General features: G+C 39.4%; 1 long non-coding RNA gene across 1 annotated transcript in view; it reads right to left on the bottom strand.

The window, feature by feature from the left end:
* Positions 1 to 24123, bottom strand: part of LOC148190144 (uncharacterized) — a 32165-nt gene extending 8042 nt beyond the window's left edge. The window contains exons 1-2 of the long non-coding RNA XR_015775289.1: positions 23967 to 24123; positions 21773 to 21862 (exon numbers count right to left, since the gene is read on the bottom strand). This is a non-coding gene — a long non-coding RNA (uncharacterized LOC148190144). The remainder of the gene's footprint in view (positions 1 to 21772; positions 21863 to 23966) is intronic.
* Positions 24124 to 24409: the final 286 nt, after the last annotated feature.

Raw genomic sequence — 24409 nt, 5'->3', positions numbered from 1 at the left:
CACAGGGGAGCGGCTGAATGAAACTATCGAAAAACAACCGTTTTTTTATGAGCGTGTCAACATGTTACAGATGCTCCCGCCCGATAAGCAAAGTTCGCATTATTTCTGAGAAGCAAGCACACCGCAACACCATTTTTTCCGACCCTCCATCCGCTGAATGCAGCAACACAACACAGCGGAAGCATGTGAAGCCGAAGGCGAGGGCTGCTTTTTCGCACACATTACCCTATAGAGATACGGAGACCACAATGACCTGATTGAGTCGATAGCGAATATTCTACAGAAAGTCTCCGGAGGATGGAGGGCGCTGCAGTCGGTGTCGTCAAACGCGATTCAACGGTGAGCCTGAACATCCCAGGTCAGCCGGACAGGGTCAGATCCTCCCTGCCATCAGACACCCATCAGCTCCTGCCTCCCAGTTTTTCCCCTCTCGCTCCATCTCTGGTGCATGTAGCAGGATACACTTTGCCCTGTGCTGATGGAAAGCAAATAACAGGCCTGCTCTCTCTAAAAGGCCTGCTCTCTGTCTACGGACTCACACATACATGCATGCACAAATACACACAGCGGCGCACAAGATAACAGGGCCTCTGCGGGGGCGAGGGTGTGAGGAGGGGGGGATTCAGGGAGTTTAGGGTCGAGGAGGGGTGGGGGAATATGGCACTGCCCCACACAAAGGCAGCCCTGAAATAGCCCCCTTGCACAATGAGACCTGCCACTCTGTCTATGAGATAATGTCTAATTGAAAACACTGCAGCCATTGTGCTCCTGTCACCGGCTCTATTGTCCAGATAGCCCTCTCCCCCCCCCCACCTCTCTTTTTCCATTGACGCGGCACGATTGTTCCTCGCCATTGTGGCAACCCTACTCTCTCTCTCTTTCTCTGTTTCTCTATCTCCCCCTCTCTCTGTATTGTTATAATTTCATTACTTATTTGTTTTTTGTTCCGCTTCTCCTTTCACTCCCCTGCAGACCTTTTGTTCACCATATTTAGGCACTTCATTGGGATCTGCTGCCCATGTGTGTGTACGCAGGCGTGTGTGTGTGCCAGCAGGTGTCAGTTTCATGAGGAGATAAAAACAGGAAGCAAGATAAAATAGTTCTCTGAGATGAAATAAAGCCCTTGCAGGCATCACAGAGAGGAAGATTGGTTTTATCCATGTGGAGCTCTTGATTCTGGTAATATGAAACACGGCCCCCATGTCTTGTTGTCCTCGGAGACAAGCGGTTATGAGGACAACAGGTCTTGTCCGGAGTGAATTACAGTCTGTGTTGACATTGTTGTGGCCTGCCCATGTCTAGAAACTATGGACAACCTATCACCTAATGACACAGATATCTGGCAGGGACAAGGCAAACGCCGATCATGATTCATGGGACTGACAGGGCTAGTCAACCCGAGGGGAGGCACAGTAATGCACCGGAGGCCTGGGACACTTGTGCTTGGCTATGACAAACCTGTTGCTGTATGCTGAAGAATCTCCTGCTCCTCAGCTTACAACTGCTGTATACATGATTCTTTCAAAAGTTGAACTGTTTTCTCTCAGGTTTAACAAAAACTGCAAAAGGCTATAAAGGTTTGTCTGCATTAAGTGTTACGCTGTTGGGGGGAAAAAAACTAAATTAGTAAACCACATTAACCAGGTGTTGTTAATCTAAGAGTGGTGGTTGACCAGTTTGGCTTTTTAAAGGCCATACCAGTATTAGGTTGAAAAAAACTATTCACTATGTTGTGTTTACCAACGGTTTGGAAAGATTTAGCTTAAACAAAATAAATCAACATTTTTTTAAATTCTCCAAAAGGTTCTGTATGGGACATTTAAAGCATAAATACAGCAGTAAATAACTATATGCTATTTAAAGATATAGTGTAGTAATGGTGCCATGTACAGAGAATGAAGTAAGGCTTCTTCTGTGTGTGCTGTAGTCCGAGCTTCTCTGTATTTTGTTGTGGTTAGCCTGTCCAATTGCACGTGCATATTAGTGCATGTGTGTATAACACTGGCTAGCTCATTGCTGCCCCTTTGTACTGCGCTCATATGGCGGTTTTCTCTCTTGAGAATGAGACTCTGTGTCTCAATGAGATTACCTGTAAAAATAAAGGTTTGATTAACCACTGATATCTGGATAGCGTCGCTATGAAAGCATTAACGTCCACCCCTCGTTAACACCATTTGCTGAAAACTAAAATAAGAGTTGCTGTGTTTTCCTTTTCAGTAGATCAGAACTGACACCCCAAACACAACTCTAGATAAGGTCATTCATGTTTTTGCATTTTTGTGTTTGCCACTGCTGTTCTCCTCCATTCCTAGAACAGTTCTGCAACCCCACCACTAAATGCCAATAATTCCTACACACTAGACTTTTAAAGTAATCTGCATTCAAATTCTGAATGGAATTGTAAATGCATCTTCTTTTTCCAGTCAAGAGTCTAATAAAGAGATTTTCAAATTTTCAGATGTTTTGGGGGATGGCAATGTTGCTCTGCTGTTGGCTGGTACTTTGTCTAGACTGAAATATAGCCTTTCAACAACTACCAGATCCAGGTGCATTTTTTGTACAGACATTCATGGTCCCCAAAAGATAGTGACTTAGTTGATCATCTGACCTTCTCTTTCCCACCATGACTTTGGCAAGTGGTTTTGAGGCAAATCTGCTGTTGGATGGGCTGTCATAAATTTCTGTTAAGATATTCATGTTTGCCTTGTGATGAATTGTACTGACTATGATGACCCTCTGATCTTGTCATCTAGTGCCATTGCCATGTCAAAATGTGTCCATACTTTGGTTTATGACCAAAGCTTCCTGCGAAACTGCGACTTTTATGCCATCTTCACACTACAAGCAAAAATGCAAATTTGTGACCAGCTACATTATCGCAGTCACTGTTGAAGTTTTGCTTATCCATTTATTTACCTAGTTACGTTGTCATGGGCTTGTGTGTGTCTGCTACATGCAACAAAACACCTCAACTAAATGTCATCTGCAGTTTTTATTTGGTCAAAAAATATCCATGTTTTCCAGGTCTTTGAGCCCAATTTTAACATCACACTGCATCCTTGTTTGCACTTTGGCACGCAGAAAGCTAGCATGGCATCAGCTAACTAAGCTAAGTAACACAATACCACAGATAGGAACAAAAACATATGATTGGTTGACACATCACAGCATCAAGGGGGCACTAAAAACAGTTGAGACCGGCTCTGCTTTGATTTACTGTGCATTAAGCCCATCCACAGCAATAAGTGTTGGCCTTTGTACCTTCAGGTACTTCCATCAAAAATGACTTGAGGCCTGTTGCTGTGTCACTGGTAGTGTGAACACAGCACAACTTTTGTTAAAGATTAATTGTTAATTATATTGGAGAGCTTTTAGAAGTCAATAATTGATTAAAATTTGCTGAAGAACATGCCCCCACAGTTCTATGTCGAGGTGTGTAAGCTGCAAGCTGGGCTAATTTTCCTCTCATTTTATGTTTGACAAATAGACCAGGTATTAGAAGGAGGTATTGCTCTTAATATGGTCAACGTGTTTAGAAGCACACGCATCTCCTGTGGCAATTTGTCGACCTAGAGTGAGACATATGAGGTTGACAGACAGCAGCAGAGAAGACAAATGAATCATTGTTCCTGTGTCTCTCTTGCAAGTGGAATTTAAGTATGGCAACTTATTTTGCCTCTGTTGTGCACTAACAAGTCAGGTCACACGTGTCACATTGATTGAAAGATTTGCTCAGAACAATGATTATTATGCTCTCCGTTGAACTTCTTTAGTGTCAGCAAATCAACCAGCACACTTCAAAGGCACAGTGGATATGTGAGCATTTCACCCTGAGAGACTAGAGGGTGCGGCATCCTTACTATGACTGAATTTGACAGACAATATCTATAAACCTGTAACACAACAAGGATTTATTGTAGACATGGCAGCACTTAACATGGCTCCTGATTTCTGTTCTGGCTCACACTGTGTTTTTTAATGATTCAACAGTGGTAATTACATGCGGGAATCTTTCCTGCTATTTGTATGTTTTGTGTGTTTGTGTCTCTTGCGAAGCTTTTTGAAAAAGTTTTGCATTTAAAAATAAAACACATTTGCTGAATTGGAACTGTACAGGCTTGCAGGTTTACTACAGTACTTAGTTTGGTAGCACTTTTATTACAGCTCAGCTATTACTGTGTAATTATTTAGTGTATCCAGGATATCAATAAAATACTCATTGCAACATATGCAGTTAGTAATTAGAATAAATCCCCTAAATATCCCTAACTTTTGTCATTTTTCTTTGTGCCTATTTAATAACTACATGGTACAGTAGTATTCATATTAATATTATTAATATAACAATTCTTATTATTATTGCTGAGTAAAACAGAAGGGACAGTAGGTTAACACCATTGATACTGACATGCAATTACAAGACGTGTGCAAATGTGACATTGGAAAAAGGCCTACTTACTTACTTAGTATATGGACCTATATTTTTAAAGATAGTTCATATCTAGGATAAGCATGGGAAAAAAGGGTGTGTCTAATGATTATAGCATTCTGTGTGGTAAAATTAACCCCTACATTGTTCACCCCTTTGTCACTATAATTATAGTGCAGTTACAGAGTATTACAGAGTCGGACGTAGCTCAACTCCTTCTCATGGCAAAGCTGCAGCAAAAAGGGCATATAGGCAACATCTGCTGGTACCCTGGTTACTTCATAATTATTCAATATATACTGGGTAATTTAGCCCGTTCTCTGTCCAAAGTCATCAAATAATGCTTTGTCAAGCCCACTGGCATGTGATATTAACTCTGAAAGTACCGTTGGGGATCACTTTGAGTCACACTAGGATTAGTCCAATGTAAAGCAAATATGAAAATATTTGACATTCAGAGCAAATTACGTGGTATAAAGAGTGAGAAAGTCTATGTGTCCCGTATGAAATCAAAAGTTAATGCTGTGTTGATGTAACATTACACAGACTAACTAACTTACGCAGTCACTGTCTTTCATGTAATGTATTTACGTCATGTATGTACTTTTTTAACCTTTAACCCCCTAATTTTTTTTATGTAAACCTAACAAGGTAGTTGTGTTTCCTAAACCTCACCAATACGGAGGACTGAAACTGACAGAATCAAAAATAAATACATTTGTCAATAAATACATGAAAATGCCAAAAATTACAATATTTATTTTTTTCCATTTAATTTCCCATTTTATTTATGAATTTATTCATTTTCAGATTTATTTGCTTATTTATGTATTATTTTCCACTTTGTGTATAAATTCCCCTATTTATTTAATTTCCCATTTTATTTTTGATTTTACACAATTATTCATTTATTTTTAAATGTATTTATTTGTGTAATTATTTATGTATTTATTTATGTATTATTTTTTCTATTTGCATCCCCCTCCATTTATTTTCCACAAACATATTTACCTCCTTTTTTCTTTTCCCACCTACATTTCCACATGCATTTCTACCTCATGCATGAGAGGGGCTGGCCTATGTGCAATGAGGGTGACAACTTTTCGCCTATTGGTTGATCGATAACAGAAAACTACAGTGACAGCAGCATGGGTAGATGGCTTGAGGAAGACAGGCCTTGGCCCCCAGTACTTTATACGGATGGTTGTCATTGTTAGCCAGGCTAAATGGGTTGATCAGGCTGCTGCTGAATGTGGTTAGCTGCCGCGGTCACCAGGTTGGCTGCTGCTGCCGCGGCAACTAGACGCCGAAGCTAACCAGGCTAACACTGGATAGACAACAGCAGCCAGCCCGGCCAACAGAGACAGCTAATCCGGTTAACAGTGGCTCAACGGGCGAGCACACCTCATACTGAGCCTGCAGTGAGACAGCATGCATCATCCTTCATTCATGTGTTTTAACTGGAAACTCTAACTTAACTTTCTTCACTATGTATTTGAAAAGAATAAGCATGAATCCCAACCCTTCACAGCAGTCTCACTCACAAATATATTAGATGTAGACTGGCAGATTGATGCAGCTATTGCACACTGCAGCACAGTGTAACATGTTGACTCTGACAGTCAGTGAGATGCTGAGCATATACAAAAAGCAGGAGCTGTAATGGTTCCTTGGATAATAGGAGTTTACTTTGTCAAAAGGGCAAAGCAGGTTCAGCAACAGGTAAGCAGTCAGCGAGGCAAACAATTCTAAAAAAAAAGCCAGCAAAAGACAGAAATCAAAGGGCATGCTAGCAGCTGATGAGGGGCAGTTGTGTGGGCAGGAAAGAATCAGGTAGGTGGGAGGTTGCGAGGGCTGCCGCTGGTCACGAGTGAGGAATGACTTGCCCGTTCTCATTCTCAGAGCGTCAAATATAGAAGCTTGGTCAGTGGCCATCGACGCATGATTCTGACGCGCTAGGCAGTGTTGTAGCCCAGAAGAGCAAGTCTTATTAAGTGTATCGTGACCGAGTAAACACCACAACCAGACCAGTGTGACACCCACACTGCATGACACACTTACGATAAAACGTGGAATATGCAAACCCTAGCACTCCTCAAAGTGATCGGAAAGATTCAACAACAAAAAACCTGGGAGGGTTTGAGTGCTAAAACTTGAAAATTTGTGATGTCATACAGGATATAAACTTAATATATATAAATATATATATATATATATATATATATATATACAGGGTAGGTATAATGAGCTAAGACTTCAGTCTACACCTTTTTGGTCTTGTTTTTTGTTTTGTTCTGTGTTTGTGGAGTTTTTTTCTGTTTTTCAATGCTATACGGGCAATGGCTTATTGTTTATTTATTGTACACTTACTTGTGCATTTAAGTTTTCAAATTCATAAAAAAAAACTAAACTAAACTAAATTAAAGTCTGGAACTGCTCCATGTTCTAGATGACTCTACTAGCAGCCAAGGATGTTGTGAATATAGGGTAACATTTTCTTTTTTAAAAAACTGATACACTACAATACAATAAAGCTCATTTGGTTTTTTAAATAAAAAAAAACATTCTGTGGGCACACAAAATCAGGCTCCCATTCATTGTCTGTGGTGCAGCTCCAGACTTTAAACCCTATGACATCACAAGTTTGAGACTGCCTTCTCTGGTTTCATGTTCACAGGGACTGACTGAACTTTCCTAGGCCATGGATAACATACTTTAATTCTTAATTTAGGTAGTGCTCTTCTTTAAAATGATGGTGCTTCTGTAGTGATGACGTCATCTTGAGACAAATCCTGTTGGCGCTCACAGTGAATAATAAAACAACTGGCAGCACACTATGACTCCAGCCATGGTGACTGTGAATTGACTGTGATATTGGGACATATCAAACAGCACAAAAATATGACAGGTTGGTACCATTCTGCATAATATATACCATTAGAAAGTTTGTTAAATGTGCTGTGTATGAGGATGAGGATGTTATTCTCAAGAGTGTGAAAAAAAATATTATTTGGGACAATAGTTGATTAATATCTGAGTTTAGTAGGATGGTCAGTGTCTGAGATATTGATGAGGCCCCCACCCTCCCCCACCACCACCACCAGTGCCTCTGCTCACTGACCCCTGCCACTGCCGGAGCAGCTTTGGCCGACATGTTCATCAGATCCCCAGTGTTACAGCCAAACAACCTCACAATGAAAAATGCCTCCACATTTCCTCGGTTTCACAAACACTGTTTGGAACAAAAAGCCCTTATCGGACCTGCGTATTATTCACTGTGTTAATTGGAGGGAAAATAAATGTATTGTGCATCTTGACGGTGCTGTTAAAACAAGATAAGAACCACACGAGCAAGTCCGAGGCAGTTGCTATTGAATGAATTGTTTAGTAGAGAAAGTGTGAACAAGTTGGAAACTGTTTTTGTCTTTCTTTCTGTGGTGCCTAGGCCTGGCACGGCTTATGTGACCAATTTGGCAGTCCCCTGGTAGATGCCATTTATTGATTGTCACTGATTCTGGCATTCAAGAAACAAAGGTCAGAGGTCAATCAAACACAGGCACGATGAAATTAAAAACATTCACCACCCAAAACAAACGGATTTGATAACACAACCGCACACGACAAGAATGTATAGTAGTGTGGAATTCCCCTTAACAGTGCAACATACTGCAGACTGCAGACTGGTAAGATGAATCTGAATTAGTGGGTTATATTTCTCTTAACTTACATGGAGAATTTTTGTTACATTTTCAGGTGCTGTCAAGCTTTTCTCCACCTTAGGCCACAAAGGACCTCACCTCTGTTCGCTTTTGTTCTCGAAAAGTACAGCCACCTTATATTGAGAAAATGACAGCTTTGCATGAATTAACAAAAGCAGCTCTAGTGGGTGACTGGCCATTTATTTTTTTTTTAGGTTTCAGAAAGGTCTCATGAGCTCAATGATCCTACACTTTTCATATATCAAATTAGATCATGAAAATCCACTAAACTGTGATTTCAAGGTCATTAGAGTACAAAATATGAAGTGTAAACAGAGTACATACAGTGAACAAAAATATAAACGCAACACTTTTGTTTTTGCTCCCAATTTTCATGAGCTGAACTCCAAGATTTTCTATATACACAAAAGACACAATTCTCTCGAATATTGTCCACAAATTTAAATCTGTCTAAATCTGTGTTAGTGAGCACTTCTCCCTTGGCGAGATAATCCAGCCCACCTCACAGGTGTGGCATATCAAGATGCTGATTAGACAGCGTGAGTATTGCACAGGTGTGCCTCAGGCTGACCACAATAAAAGGCCACTCTGAAATGCTCAGTTTTATCACACAGCACAACGCCACAGATGTCGCAAGTTTTGAGGGAGCGTGCAATTGGCATGCTGACTGCAGGAATGTCCACCAGAGCTGTTGCCCGTGAATTCAATGTTCATTTCTCTACCATAAGCTGTCTCCAAAGGCGTTTCAGACAATTTGGCAGTACATCCAACTGGCCTTACAACCGCCGACCACGTATAACCACACCAACCCAGGACCTCCACATCCAGCACGTTCACCTTCAAGTTCGTCTGAGACCAGCCACCCAGACAGCTGCTGCAACAAGTGGTTTGCATGACCAAAGTATTTCTGCACAATCTGTCAGAAACCGTCTCAGGGAAGCTCATCTACATGCTTGTCATCCTCATTGGGGTCTCGACCTGACTGCAGTTTGTCGTCGTAAATGACTTGAGTGGGCAAATGCTCACATTCGATGGCGTCTGGCACATTGGAGAGGTGTTCTCTTAACGGATGAATCCCGGGTTTTCACTGTTCAGGGCAGATGGCAGACAGTGTGTGTGGCGTCCTGTGGGTGAGCAGTTTGCTGATGTCAATGTTGTGGATCGAGTGACCCATGGTAGCGGCGGGGTTATGGTATGGGCAGGGGTGTTATGGACAACAAACACAGGTGCATTTTATTGATGGCATTTTGAATGCACAGAGATACCGTGACGAGATCCTGAGGCCCATTGTTGTGCCATTCATCCACGACCATCACCTCATGTTGCAGCATGATAATGCACGGCCCCATGTTGCAATAATCTCTACACAATTCCTGGAAGCTGAAAGCATCCCAGTTCTTGCATGGCCAGCATACTCAACGGACATGTCACCCATTGAGCATGTTTGGGATGCTCTGAATCCGCGTATACGACAGCGTGTTCCAGCCTATATCCAGCAACTTCGCACAGCCATTGAAGAGGAGTGGACCAACATTCCACAGGCCACAATCAACAACCTGATCAACTCTATGCGAAAGAGATGTGTTGCACTGTGTGAGGCAAATGGTGGTCACACCAGATACTGACTGGTTTTCTGACCCCCCCAGACCCTCCAATAAAGCAAAACTGAGCATTTCAGAGTGGCCTTTTATTGTGGTCAGCCTGAGGCACACCTGTGCAATACTCATGCTGTCTAATCAGCATCTTGATATGCCACGGAGAAGAGCTCACTAGCACAGATTTATACAGATTTGATTTGTGAACAATATTTAAGAGAAATGTGTCTTTTGTGTATATAGAAATGAATGTTTTAGATCTTTGAACTCAGCTCATGAAAAATGGGAGCAAAAACAAAAGTGTTGCGTTTATATTTTTGTTTGTGTATTAAATGCAATCACACATATGGGTGTCTGCTCGGCAGTAACACCCTGCAAACCATAACCTGGTTTTTAAGCATCTACATATAGAAAAAGGCATTAAACTGAAGTAGCACAGTACCAGAAAAACTAGATCATGACTTGATGCTCTAGTTAGTAAATCCCATATTTGGTGAAGATCAGGCACAGAAAATAAAAACATGATTACACATGTTTCTATAATTGCTTCCCAGAGCAGAGCAATAACTCCACTCCCACCTGTACAGAAGCAAACTGAATGTCTACTTTGAATAAAGGGAATAAACATGTCAGTAATCATTGTTTAGTAAAGGGTTTACTGACTGCTATCACCTCCCTGAGTGATACCATCGAGTGAAAAGAACAGCACCACAAAAAAAGATCTGTGTGTCACGCTGAGCTTGAATAGGTAGAGGGTTCATATCGAGGTTGAAACAACGCGCCCTCACAATACGCACAAAATCACTTACTCTAACTCAAAGTCACTGACTTTAACAGTTCGTCCATCGCTGTACATTTGGGGACAAAAATGCCAAAGCAATCTCACAGAAATACGCAAAATTACTTTGACCTCTGAACAGTGCATGATGTGGCGGAGGTGTGTAATGTGTTAAATTAGCACACACAGTTGGGTGTAGGCCAAATGGCAACCTCCAAGGCCAAAAAATAAAGCCAGTTTGGAAATGCAGAAAATTGCAGTTCATCGAATGGCCATTTGAGGCTGACTCCAAAACAGAGTAAACCCTCACAGACCCCCCAATTAAAATGCCCAACTTTACAGCAGAAATAAACATGTTGATAACTCACCCGTTAACATTTTTTTAAGGCCCAAAATTATGCATATATAAGGGCATTGCTACACTCAGTGAGTAAGATCCTCCCCTTGCTCCTCCACAGCTCCAGCCTCTCTTCCAGATATGGTCACTTCTGACTCTAAAAAAACAAGATGGCAATGGCCGAAATTCCAAACTTAAAGCCTCAACATTGCAGTCACTAAAGCAATGGGTGACGTCATGGTAGCTATGTCCATTATTTATAGGCTTAGGCTTATAACAAGACTGTGTTTCCAGTTAAAATAGGTAGGCCTACATGTGTTGTGCACAAAAAGTTAAGCACATTGTAAAGTCATATAAGTATGTCACGTAATGTGATGTTAGTACTTAAAGGACATTTGTATTTAAAGTTCAAAGAAGTCAATATTGCCTTATAGTTTCTCATAGGACACATACAGTGATCTCCTAGGTGAAAGTCTTGTGTCCTCCTTGTCATGTGGAATGTAATAATATTAACCACCACCCATGACGTGACATTGTTGAACCAGGGAAGTCTAGCGTCCACCATGACGAAGGATCCTATTTGACTTTCCATTGGCATTGGCCCTATGCCATCACCACATAATGTGGTGTTAATAGATCATGGGCATTTCAATAATTTCTGTGAGGCCAGGCTGCAATAGGTTTTGGGGCTCTCAAGTGATACAGATATGTAAAATTTTCTAAATTTTGATTCAATCAGTCTATAAATATAAACATTTAGTCTTTAAAGTGAGACTATGTACATTTGTTTTCAAAGCCTGCACATGTAACACCATCATAAAATGTCCTGACTGCGGGCAAGACTTGCTCCCTTGCTCCAGATCACTCCCTTGTTCACTCATTCACTATACCCTTTATGACAGAAAACCAACACTCTATAAAGAGCAGTAACAAGAGATTTAAGCTTCTGTCAAAAACAAGGGGAGTAGGAATTTTGACACGTCTGGCATCAGCAGTGTGTGTTGCCCTTTATGAATCATAATCATTTTAAGCCATCACTGGCAGGTACTGACTTGCATAACACTAAATTACACATGAAAGAAATTTGAAGTATTGCATTACATGAGGAAAGTTTACAAGCTATGATTGCATCTAAAATCACTTGTTTACTATGTTTACTGTCATAATTTGAGTGGATTCTGAGTGTGCAAATAATGAACACTGCTGTGAACTATTAAGGCTTTTAAACATTTAAAAGCCTTAATAGTTAGTAGTTAATAGTAGTAGTGAAGGAGTAAGCGAGGGAGTGATTTAGACACAGTTTTCCTCTTTTGTTTTGTTGTGGTAATTTTCAGGGATACTATGTAGTGCATTGCCCTAACAGTTTAAATCCAGGCTCTCAAACTGCCAAAAGGTTTATTTTAATAAGGCAACATCAGACATGTCGACATGAAGACATATTAATTCCCTGGTTCAGTGATGTCACACAATGGGTGGTACATGTTACAGCCATGGATATACACTACCATGGGTAGAAAACAGAGCAAGAAAGTCTGCATAGGCAGGGGGTTGGTGTGGTGGATGGATCAATCAAACATCAGACACAGGACATTCACCCAGGAGACCGCTGTTTGTGTCCCTTATGAATTTAAAATTCAACATTGACTTAACTTTCTGTACATACTTACATCCCTTTATTATGTACTTAAATCTGGTACATAACCAGGAATTATAACTGAAAACACAACCTTTGCTAAACCTAACCAAGCAGTTTTGTTTGCTAAACACAACCATGCCACCCTGTACATAATTAACAGGTTTTTTTTTAAACTGAAACAAAAATGTTTTTCTAAACCTAACTAGGTAGTTTTGGTGCCCAAAACCTAACCACGGCACCACCACATGTGCCACGGCCACGTAATGCAGTGTTAGGAGGTCATGGTCATTTCATTTCATCACGCTGACTAAAACAAAGTTCTCTCTCTTTTTTTGAGAGCCATAGAGTCAGCAAACTCACTCAGTAGTGTTTGTTATATAGCATTATCTAAACTGTGTTTGCTAAAAGTGGCTGCCGTAAGCTACTAGTCATACTGTTCCAGACTAAATAAAGCATTTAAAACTAAGACCAAAGCTTTGCTTATTTTAATGGGATTGCATAATTAGTGGATTCACTTGTGAATCATTACCATCACGTACTTTGAGGACTCATGGATGATATTTGTTGTTTCACTGTCTGCACAACAAGGATCGGGTTATACTCAAACAGAACCACAGCGGAAATCACATTTGTTCATAGTTGTTGCTAACAGCTGCACTGGCAAAGAGGCAGGCGATGTGAGAAGTCTAAAACTTCTATCTAGCCACAACTAACCAGGCCCTGACTGGACAGCTTACCTAGTGGGTGAGTTAGGGCCAGAGGTTGGTGTGAATATTTGTTAAAATTAGAGAGGTTTTTGATCCGGCTGTGATGTTGAAAATAGTCTAGCAAAAAACAAGGACCACCCACTGGCTGGAGCAAACTTCCTAATTTTACAGTAAAACCGTACACTAAAATATGTTTCTGAAAACATCTGAGGTGAGAAAAGACAATGCAGAAACAGTTTAGATTTCTGTTAGATCAGCTCAGCCTTGTTTGTCAGTTTGACAGCAGTTCACGAGCAAAGATTTACATTATTGACAACTGTTTTTGTTGTTTTGCTTAGGCCGCAGTGGTTTCTTGCAAATGCCATTAGAAGCAGTAGGAGGAGGCAGAGGAACATTTTTTTTCCTCTAAGACTATCTCATGTAATGCTACAGCATACAGTGCTATACAGTGACCGTGACAGTCACTATATAGTGACAGTCTCAGCAAATATGATAAAAAGTTATTTTCACAAAAGACGCCAAATGTACCCTTGAGGCAAAAGTTTGGTTTTATTGCTTTAAATGTAACCTGTTATTGCTTTAATATGTGCGTGTGTTTTTTCCCCCTTCTTTTTATAGATATTGTTGGAACATTAATTTCATTGCCAATGAGTGCTTCTTTGTCATTATTGCACATGACATTTTTTTTTAAAGTAGTAATATTCAAGTGCCCAGTTTTTGCCCCAAAATGTTATTCTAATGTATTGAATAATAACTCACATAATAAACATTTTATGAAAATGTTTTGGGGTTTTTTTAAGAAAAACGCCATCATTGGCTCAGAGTAGCAGTCAAAGTTGAACTGTGTTCCAAGCACACTATGAATATCCTGTCAGTCAGCGAGGCAGGAAACAGACAGCCAGCGGGTTGTCTGGCTGGCTCTACCAGGCTGCAGGGGTCAAGTCTGTCAGGTTGGGGCCGGGCAGGTGAGGCAGATAGTGAAACAAAGAACTCCCCCCCAGCCCCCTCCTCCTCTTTCCCCATCCCGTCTGCCTTCCCTTCCCCTCAGAACAATCACCACCAACAGGAACAGGAAGTGATGTAGAGAGGAGGTTGATCTAACCAGGGGCAGTTCCGTTGGCCGGGTCAGACGGGGAAAGAGAAGGTAGGAAAGACAGGCGTGGAATTGGGAAAAGATAGAAAACACACACGGCAAGTAGTGGCAGGGTATCCTGTTTGGGTGTGTGTATCTTTTCCTATTTATAGAATATTACAGTAGAGTCTACTGTTGTTTTTGGTGTTTAGTAGTGACTAACAGTGTCTTGTATTAAATAGAAGAATGTTTTTCCCTGGGGTTACTGTATTTACCCAGTTCCATTCAACTATAACCCCAATCTCAAAGAAGTTGGGACATTGTGTGAAACATAAATAAAAACAGAATTCTATGATCTACAAATCCGTTTTGACCTATTAAATTAAAAACAAGATGTTTGATGGTTAAACTGAGATCTTTTTTGTAAACATACACTCATTCTGAATTCGATGCCTGCAATGCATCTCAAAAAAGTTAGGGCCGGGGTAACATAAGACTGGGAAAGTTGTAGAATCATCGAAAACACTTGTTTGGACCATTCCAAGGGTAAACAGGTTAACTGATAACAGATTCAAGTGTCACAATTAGGTATGAAAGGAACATCCTCGAAAGGCTCTGTCATTCACAAGCAAGGATGGCACAAGATTCACTACTTTGTGAAAAACTGCATGGGCAGTGGCGCTTTGCACAATTGCAAAGAATTTAAGATTTCATTATCAGCAATCCACAACAAAACAACAATGAATGCCCGTGACCTTTGACCCTACATGTGGCATTGCATTAAAAACCAACATAATTGTATAATGGATATAACTATGTGGGTTTGGTAACACTTTGAAATGCTATTAAAAGAAAAGGTGATTTAACACAGTGGTAAACATGTCCAAGGCATTAAATTCAAAGTGAGGGTGTTTGATAAAGCAACAACAAAAACAATTAAGTTCATCAGTTTAACCTTCTGAAACCCGAGCAAGTTGGCTTGATTTCTTTCCAAAACATGGGAAGAAGGAAATGAGCATCAAAAGAAGCGATGACCCAAAAATTTGCAATAAAGTGATAAAAAGTGAGTAAAAAGCACATGAAAGTTAAAATATTGAAAAAAGAAATGACCTCCCCAAAAGGGCTTAAAAATGATAATAATCCTCTAACATAATTTTAAATATGTAATCAAGATAATACGCTTAAAAAATAGTTTTTCCTCTTTTCCCTAGACGTTTTCTCCTAGCTTTTTAAAAAATCATTTTCTAAATCTCCTAATGTCTTCAGAGTTCAAAGGCTTAAAATACTTGTTAAAGGCATCTGAAGGCAGCAAAACAAAAGTGATGTTGCATCAGGTTTCAAAGGGTTAAACTGAATACTATACTACTATACTATATTGACTATATATATTAAATACTGAATATAGGGCAAAACAGATGTGCCAATTATAGCATTCTGCCTTTTATTTACATTTCAAACAACACCCAAACATTTTTTGGAACTGAGGTTGCGTATTTCTGCAACATTTATAATTTATCCGTAAAAATTTGATCATCATGAACATTGCTTCCTCTCCTGATTTCAGAAGATGCCCACATGACCCTGTCAGTAAACAAGGCCATGGCAGCAGTTTGAGAAACCACACTGTGCATGATAACACTAGCCTCCTCATTGTTATTTTGACTCCAGGGCCTGTATGGCGGCCAGCTGGAGCACCAGTGACTGCAGTGTCTCCCTTCTCCCAGTCTTCCTTGAGAATGTGAGCAGGCGTGTGGCATTGAGAGTCAGCAGCCCATTCCTGTTCCCATAGCACAAAGACAAGCATGTGGCACTTGACAGCGATGCCCGATGAGCGACGCACATTACCCCAGGCCGCAGCAGCCCTGCCTTTTAAGATACAGCCTGAGGGGTCCCTGCCCTGAAAGGTGACACCTCGGCCTGCGCCACCGAGGCTCCTTGCGTCTTTTCTTTCCCCCCACTTGCGGACTCTTGTCTGTCCTCGGCTGCTAATTTCCGTCACACTTTCTCTCCTGAGCAGGGGGACAAGCAGTGTTGTATGTTATTAATACTATTGTTAACTGCACACTCAAGGCTGGCCTCCCTGACTCAGCTCATCATGTTACAGGTATATTGTGCACAACAGAGAAATTGGCAATCCTGCTTTATATAATACCATCTATAAATATCAGAGGGGATGCCTTGGCCAATTATGGTTAGATGCAGGTCGATTGTCATGATGTAGCTGGCAACAGACTTAAAGGCTTTCTTCTTGGCATGAGGGCAGGAGGAGTGTTTGGACTGTGGTGATTTCTGAGATTAAAGATTGGGAGAGGGGTTTTTTTTCTAAAATTTTAATCTAAAAGTGAGAAGTCAATCTGCAAGAGAAAAAAAATGTCAGATAAGGAGTGAATGCTCATTTCTATTTATCTTCCCATAATCCAGAAAAACTGCAAACTTAACCAAACAGTTCAGAAATTCAGTCAAAATGCTGCTTCAGTGCCTGCTGTAACTTTTGGTGTGACACAGCGCCCTCTAGAGGCTGAAATCTGAGTAATGTTTTGGACTGAGCTGTGAAAATTTGGGACTTTTTTAAACTCTTTGAAACCTGATCAAACGGGTTCCATTTCTTTCAAAAAACACTGGGAAAGGCAAACGGAAACTTAACAAGACATGGCCCAAAAAGTGGCCAAAAAAAAGTTAAAAAAAAAAAAAAAAAAAAGGTTAAATCACCTGAAAATAAGCAAAACACAAAACATGACAATCACCTAGCAAAAGTGCTGAAAGTATTAGTCCTCATGATGAAGACCAATGCATAATTCACTATGGTCTAGTGGTCCAGACTTTATGCCCTACTGGCCTGGGCTCAGTTCCAGGTTTGGAATTTTTTTTTTTTTTTAATTATATAAGCACCAGCAAAAACTGTGGCCTAAAATGAAGCCTAAAATGTTTACCTCAGATTGTCAGTTTTTGCACTTTAAGAGATTTTCTGTTTTTTCAGTCTCTAAAGTGAGTCAGCCCAGTCCAATGGACTTCCTGTCTGAGTGTTGTGAAGACAACAAAGTGTCCTGTAGATGTTATTCTTGTTGAAGTTCAGAGGAACAAGGTTCCCTATGGATTAGTGGTCAGGACTGCTGGTTTTCACCTGAAGAACTGGGGTTCACTTCCTGCTGTAGTTAAATATGTCTTTGTTTTCTCTTCATCATTCTGATATGATCAGTATTTGAAACATCACACAGTTTTGACCCAGAGCTTTTCTTTAAACTGTGAATGATTTTCTCATAGAAAGTTCAGAAGGTTTGGTAACCTGATGTTTTCTTGAACACAGATTTGAGCCTAAACCGATAGATTGTTAACCAGAAGTCCAGACCATCTGAGACAACAAGGACTGTCTGGTTTGACTTGATGGACTGTGTGGACTAAACTAAACTATAAACAGGAACGTAAGAGACTGCAATGTTCGTAATCAAAGTGGATATTGGTGGCCACAGCAGCACTCCTATTCAATGCCACCCCTGCATAACTCAGTGGCCCATTTGGGCCAGCCCAGTAAAAAAATAAGTCTGGGCATGCCACTGCCCAGGGAAAAAGTTTTAGAAACTTAACAGCTAAACTAACCATTTTAAACTGACCATGTGCATTTTGAAACAGAAATCTTAGATCAGCGGTTCTCAATGTCTCGACTGAATGCCATTTGAGGGAGCCAGCATATGACTGAGGGCCACACAGGAAAAGTATAACACTTGGACTCCCTACGACTTTTTTAAAAATTATTTATATGACATAATGCATTCTGACATTTTTAATTACTTTATGACATACTATACATTTTTATGACTTATGCATTTACATATTTAATGACTTTTGTTTTCTTTCATTATTTTTATCAATATATTGGATCTTTGGCAGTGGGAGTGATTTTGAGCATACTTTAATTTATAACTACTTTATTTTATAATTATTATTTTGTATGATATTTGGCACCTAGATTTCAGCATATTAACCATAATTTCATTTCAATGTATTATTTCCTTTTTATATTATACTTTTAATTTCACATATCAATTGCTTGTGTAGATACACAGAATTCACACAAATGAAATTAACTTTAAAACAAGTTCTTTTGAGCTCACTGTACAGAGAGCACAAAGATCAAGATCAGCAAATAGCATTACTCAAGTACACTGACCCGTGCAAGGATATCTCAACAATATGGTGGCAAAGAAAAGCAATAAGGACTGGAATCTTAAAAGCAACTGAATACCTGATTATTAAATTTCAACTGTTTATTATTTAATTTCGAAATTTAAAACCATTTATCTGAATTTATGTAGTTTTTATTATACGCTCTTGCCCTCTAATTAAAGCATGTGAAATATCAACAAAAGGAAGGCCTGAATGGAAACCATTATGGTCTGTGTATCGCTTATAAAATCAAACTGTTATGGCATCTCTTTACTTTCATACAGCAGGACTTGAAACTAGAGTCCCTGTTCATTACAGCTCATTACACGTGGATTAAAAACACTAAAGACATAAAAAAGTGTGTGGACACCCGAACATTATAGCAACATGTATAATGAACATGTCATTTCAAAAACTTTTACATTAATGTGCTTCTATAGCCGCCTCCAGTATTCTTGCTCAAGCTTTCCACTTTGGATTTGCAACTTGGCTGCAAGAATTTGCTCCCATGTAGCTACATATCCATTTCTTTTGATGAAAGTAAAGTACAGTACAATATCTGTTTTATCAGACTACAGTAACTCGGACTGGACAAACGACCAGAAAATATGGAGCTATCCAAGGTCAGATATGTATGTATAGTGTCAGAGATGCAGACAATATCCACAAGAATACGCATTGCACCGTACTCAGGATACCCATCTGTGAAATCCTGTTTCCGATATCACATATAAATGTACCTGATACAGACGGATATGATTTCACATATTTAATGCATCTCTGATATCTTGAAATACACATATATCTTGAATTTGAATCTGCTAAAGAACTTCGTTGCATTTTTCATATATTAACTGCATCTTTGGCATACCCTCTTAAAGATATCAGATATAAATGGACCTGATACCCAGCGGATGTAATTTCATATGTATAATGAATCTCTGATATCCTGAAATACATGTAATATTCTGCAATGTATTCTGTTAATGAGCTTTATATATCAAATGTATCTTTGACGTATCCTGATAATAGTGAAGCTGTTAACTGATGATGAATCTGCTGCTGTGTGACAGAGATGGAGAGAGAGGAGAGGAGGAGGTGGTGGCACAATGTTTTGTTTTTTTTTTAATTATTAATAAATTACTCAGAATACTGCTTTGTCAATTTATGACCAGCCTGCCCAAAACCTGCGATATTTTCTAATAAGCTCACCCGTACCTGCCAACCCATGTGTCCAAGGGGGAGACCTGCGGGTCGACCTAAGCATCACTAACACACATTCTTACACTGAGAGGCTGTGTGGTGTATTACTGTGCAGATAATAATAAGTAAATAAGTAGCCTAAATAATTGTAACACTGATATGGGTTAGATTTTAAAAGGAATATTAAATGGTGATTAAATCCACTTCAGTAATAATAACAGGCCCACTAGGCGACAAATAATCGGCTGTTAAACAATTTACACAAGTGTATAAAGTCTTCCTGTGTAGCTATAGGCCTATGTGAGACTTTTATTGGGCAACGAGACTTTTTCCTATCTTGAAAGCTTTTGAAATTGTTCTTCAATAAGGGCTCCCTCCCTGTCAGTCTGACAGCTGATCAGCTGTGCAGCACGTTATATGTTACTGATATCGCTTGAGACTGACGCTGTGGAACTGAGGATTTCTCGCTTTAGAGTTTCACCTCCTCTCTCTTCATGTCTCCTCGGATCCTCCGTTCGCACCTTTTGTGGGTGGAGGCAAGTGAAGGAAGCAGGGAGTCAGGTAAGCATAATGAAAAGCACTCTCTGTTTACTTCCTCCACTGTTGCTCCTGACACTTCCACTAGTTTTCTGCCACCACTATGCGTGCGCAACTCCAGTGACATCAGCGTGACGTTCACTCCAAATTGGTCTATGGTAATATGGGTATCGGAACGCACAAACAGCTTATGGTGAAAACCAAAAAGAACCGAAGCCATAATTGCTTAACTTCGCACTATGTAGCAGCTCCATCTCTCTGACATCCCTCTAGAATTGTTAACATGCCTGCAGGTCTTGTGTGTCAATGTGTGTATTTTTGGTGTATCTGTGTATGTAAGGATTACAAGAGTGAAAAAAACTGAATTTCCCCATCGAGGGATTAATAATTAATATAATTATTGTATCAATATTGATTCAAGCAAAAAAAAATATAGAAGCAGAACAGACAGTCATGGCATGGTGGCCATACAAGATCATCCCAAGAGATAAGCCAACCAAAAACACATAACAGATTTTAAGAAAATGAAAACACTATATATATTTTGTGAGAGGCAAGAGAGATGATCCAGAGATAGAGATAAATAGAGATATAGTTGGAAAGACGAGGGAAAGACAATGTAGGGTGATATTTGGAGGGAAGGTCATTGCATAGCGGCCATTAAAGATAACCAAAAAGACATGTCAGCACGGCGGCCATGACAGATAATCAAACAGATCGGTCAGCACAGCGGCCAACTAAAAACACAACACAAACATGAAAAATAAAAATGGCACTTACTTTTTGTAGACCTTGCTGGGTGGTGATAGCTCAGTCAGCAGGGACTTGATGTGGAAACTAAAGGATGGTGCCCTTGAGCAAGGCACTGAGGCTCTAACTGCTTGGAGCTCTGAGTATGTGTCATCTCCATCAGTCCAACATCTCCCTGCAACTAATGCATGTCTATCCTGTGTGTGCATGTGTGTGTGTATGAATAATAATAACAGAGTGTAATATTCAATTTCTACAATTATTGTTTCATATAGATCTAAACTAATAGATCCACGCAAATACACAACAGATAGTAATGGCACGGCGGCCGTGACAGATAATCAAACCAACCATACACAACACAAATTGCAACCTCAGCATTATGAGGTCAATATTCTTATTCTGTGACTACTTATTAACATTACATGAGGTGTTTCATAGAAGTTATGTGTATTTTGAGACTTTATATTTAGAAAACAAAAAAGCTTCTCATAATTTTTGCTCTTTGGCATGCAAAACTTTGAAGCTCAATATCTCAAAACTGCTCAGCATGCAGACATAGAAACTCATAATTCTGAGGTGGCAAAATGTAAATGACACTTGTATCTCACAGCAAGATAGAGGAGATATGGAGAGATAGCCAGGGCATGGCGGCCATATATAGATAAAGAGGGATGAGGAATAGACAGAGAGATAGAGAGGTAAAACCAGAGATAAGGGATAGCTACAGAGATGAGAGGTGGACAGTCATGGCACGGCAGCCACGATCAATAATCATACAGATCATTTGGCACAGCAGCCAACCAAAACCACAACACAGACTTAAAGAAAATAAAGATGGCCCTTACTATTCGTAGATCTAGTTTGGAGACACTAGCTCAGTCTGGTGCTGGGCTGGAGTCCAGTAGTCCAGCGTGGACCATGTTACGGAGTGTGGACTAGTAGAAAGACAAAGAATAAGGAGCTATAAAGGGATAGTCATCACACAGCGGCCAAAAACACAACTCAGACATAAAGCCCATTCACATGGGTCTATTATTACCTAGGGATCTCATGTTATGTCGAAATCAACCCCCCTACATCTGTGTTTCATGGAGCGCATTCGCACAGGATAAGCGATGGCTGTGTTTTACCCAAATTTACTGACAATATAATACTAAATATGTAACACAGTTAATGTATATTCATAAATTCATGGGTGATAATGAGGCTGTTTTTTCTCTCAAAATGAGACAACTGATAAAAAAAGTACTTCCTGGCATGCTGTGGCAATATGTGCATTCATGAGCAGGTTCTAGTATTTCTTCCATAATGTTATATAGCCTCCTGAATATTTTTTTCTTCTTTTTTTTAACGGCTGTTTCCTTTAAGGTAGAATTAAGCAGAGCTGTTGCTGTATTGGATAGCATTAGATTGTAGGTGTAGCTAACTAAGAGACCATGCAGCTTGTGTCCTCACTTACACTGAAGGTCAAATTTCAGTACTTACAGCCACTAGATTGCCAATAATAGATCTCATCTGCAGACTGGAAGAAAAAACATTGGTCCAAAAAAATTGACAATGTCTGTGTTATTCAAATGCATATTTTATATATATAGTGTTATTGACATGCACTTAAAACAGCTTGTTGTGTTAACTTCATCACATGTTGCTAATAGCCTATGTTACTTTACAACCAGAAGACTCATGTTCTTTCTGTGGGCAGGCTGATGAGATTTTAATCTCTTTTTTTTTCAGTGTAAAATAACAATGAATTTTTGGTCTAATTTAGGTTTTCATGTTTTCAATCATTGTAATAAAACTCATGATTTTACCCTTAAATATGTATTCTGTTTTGATGATTTGAACTATGTATTTCTATTTGTTTTTATTTTATTTTAATATAGAAATTCTTTATCCATAAACAAAAAATGTTAGGTTCACACCCCTCTTTCAGTTTTTATTGGATGGACTCAACACTTTACTCTCTTGCTTTTACAAATTAAAAAAACAACAACAGATCTTTAGGACTATTACAAAATTTTATCTGGTGACACCTTGTGATGTGATATGAATGAGATTTTTTGGATTGTTTGTTTGCTTCTGTAAGTGTCCATTATTCATTTTTTATTTTATTTTATTGTAGGACTTTTATTGGTTTATGTATTGATATTATTGATATTATGATTATTCATTTATTCCTCAGCCTTCTTGCTCACCAAAATAACCTCCATCAGCTAATGTTATTGAATTAGTTAGCCAGCAATGTAATTTGCAAAAGCTTCTTTAACATAATATTTATAATATCTTCATGACCAGGCTTATTCCCTTACGTTAGTTTACTGTTAAGAAGCTAATTTCACACTGACAGGTTTCATTTGGAAACAAAGGCTTGGTAGCATTTACGTTTAATTGGTTAACCTTAAATCATTTAACCTCAACATCAGTTTGTCACCAATTTTAAGTGAACCTCAGCTTATCAGTAAATGTTTACTTTACAACTGAGTGTATGGAAGTTGAGAGTGATTCTGGTTTGTAAGCATGGTAACAGCAGCATACCTTATAGAGGACCTTCTAAAAACAGAGTGTTTCTTCATGAAAAAATGATCATAAAAATTACAAAGTCATCTCTGTGTGATGTTACAGTTGTGCATGAGCTCTCCTTTAAGTTTATTAAGTAGGTAGAGGTAAATATTAAGTTCACAAACAACCTTTTAGGTTAAATATTAAGTTCACAAACAACCTTTTAGGTTATGGCTTGTGAGTTTAAGTGACAGGAAAGTGCATCATTCATGCTGAACGTGAACGCCCCGAGCAAAACCCTACTGTTTTAGTAAAGTTTCCTCCTTTTGTTCCACCATTAGCCAATGCTACTTTAAAGTTACATTAGCTCGTTAGTTAGCTAGCTACCGTTAGCTTAACCACGACGCAGCACCGTATCAAGCACGTTCATGTCAGTGGTAATGAAGTTACTCAAAACAGTTTCAAATTGTCCAAAATATACTAGTTTTCCAATCACAGAGAAACAATTTTACCACAGCATAACATTTTAGCAAAACTCACCAAAAGAGAAGGGTTCCTTTAGAATAATAGCGGTCCAGAAAGTTCCAGAAAGTTAAGGGTCCATCAAGATAATGGTCCGGAAAGCTCCAGGAAGTTAATGGTCGGAGCTTTCAAAATCTGGCGGTCCACAGCATGCACGTGACGCCAGAGCTTTACTGCGTGATGCTATCCCTCTTTCGCTGACATGCGCAGTAGGCGGGGTCAGTCTGAGTTACTGGGCCATTTACATTTGTCCCATTATCACACACACACACACATCTGAATATGAATGTATAATATTGGAATTGATCTAAAAGGAGCTATAGTGGTCATCCAAACAATGTCCATAAGCAGTGTGTATATTTATATTATATATTTAAGTATTGAAGTATTTAAACAGCAATCAAAATGTTCAGAAAACCTCCACATTAGCTGTATAAGACCGTATTTCCATTGCTAAATTA

The sequence above is a fragment of the Plectropomus leopardus genome, chromosome 2, assembly GCF_026936395.1.
Source record: "Plectropomus leopardus strain MGB_pleo_1.0 chromosome 2, ASM2693639v1, whole genome shotgun sequence".
Classification (NCBI taxonomy): domain Eukaryota; kingdom Metazoa; phylum Chordata; class Actinopteri; order Perciformes; family Serranidae; genus Plectropomus; species Plectropomus leopardus.
Note: the sequence above shows the minus strand (reverse complement) of the source record. Positions and strands in the feature narration are given on the sequence as shown.